This window comes from Emiliania huxleyi (assembly GCF_000372725.1).
Source record: "Emiliania huxleyi CCMP1516 unplaced genomic scaffold EMIHUscaffold_472, whole genome shotgun sequence".
Taxonomy (NCBI): Eukaryota; Haptophyta; order Isochrysidales; family Noelaerhabdaceae; genus Emiliania; species Emiliania huxleyi.
The window spans coordinates 42275-43508 of record NW_005198453.1 but is presented as its reverse complement, the minus strand read 5'-3'; the positions used below and the strand labels follow the sequence as shown (position 1 = coordinate 43508).

The 1234-nt window shown below is 63.9% G+C and overlaps 1 protein-coding gene across 1 annotated transcript in view; it reads right to left on the bottom strand.

Moving 5' to 3' along the window:
* Positions 1–302: 302 nt before the first annotated feature.
* The window catches only part of EMIHUDRAFT_459289 (hypothetical protein), a gene marked incomplete at its 5' end in the record, with an annotated part of 9889 nt that continues 8957 nt past the window's right edge, over positions 303–1234 (bottom strand). Inside the window, 3 exons of the mRNA XM_005767945.1 lie at positions 303–963; positions 1032–1090; positions 1163–1234. The remainder of the gene's footprint in view (positions 964–1031; positions 1091–1162) is intronic.

Genomic DNA, 1234 nt, shown 5'->3' with positions numbered 1-1234 from the left:
TTTTGGCTGCCTTATCTAGGCCCATCGCGCCACACTCGTTTGAGTCGTGCGCACGTGTTTGACTTACATTGCGTCGCCGTTGTTGTGTGCATGTGTGTATGTGATGTGTGTGCCGCGCGCGCGCTTAGGGTTAGGCGCTCTGCACTCTCTGCTCTTCTCTGCACACTCCTCTGGAGTCTGGTGCGTGGTGGACTCGGATCTCGGTGTGTAAGGGGACTAACGTAAGGTGTCTGTGAGACGGTGCGGACGCGGCGAGGTGCGGGGCCTGGGTGGGTGTAGTCTGTAGAGTACATGGTGTCGTTTCTCGCGTAGAGGCTAGAGCCGTGTGGCGAGCCACGATGCGACTCTATTCACACACACTGACAGCCGGGCGCAGACACGCCGAAACACACACACACCCCAAAAAGAGAGACGAACACACACGACAGTCGACACGCGTGATTACGCCTCCTCAGTCAGCTTCCGCTAGGTACTCTCACCTCGCCCGCCGTGCGTAGTGGGCCCCTCTCGCCCAGCGCCCACCCATACGCAAGCGGCAGGGGCTGCCCCTCTCCTCCTCTGCGGTGGCACCGCCTCCCACGGCTGGCCCCCGCTGTGCTTCGCACGCACAGCGCGGCGCTGCGCCGCCCCCTCGCCCGCGCTCCTCAGCCGCTTGACGGGCGCAACCCGGTGACGTACCCCGACTCGCCGAGCGACGCCTTGAGGTGCTGCAGCCGGTCGTCGACGTTCTGCTGCTGGCTCTCGAGGTAGGCCTTGTTCTCTTGCACCTGCATCCGCGACCGGATGGCGTCCGCCTTCTTGGCCTCGCGGTCGTCGCGCCACTGCACGATCTGGCGGTGGATGCGGCGGCGCGGCCCGACCTCGTTGAGGCCCATCTCCTTGAGGTCCTCGTAGGTGAGGTCGCCGAGCACCTCGAAGTCGACCCGGTGCCGCTCGAACAGCTTTGCAAACTCGCCGAGCGACCTGGGGAGATATGGGGAGATGTGGGGAGATATGGGGAGATATACAGCTTTGCAAACTCGCCGAGCGACCGCTTCTCGAGCCACGTCTTGACGTCGACAGAGTCGGGGTCGACGAAGAGCGCGTCCATCTCGAGTGACTCCTTGCGGTGCTCCTGCTCACAGCTGCAGGTGTGAAGAGACGCTGTTCACAGCTGCTCCATCTCGAGAGACTCCTTGCGGTGCTCCTGCTTGAGCCGCTCGACGAGCTGGCACGCGCGCCGCACCTCGGCGTC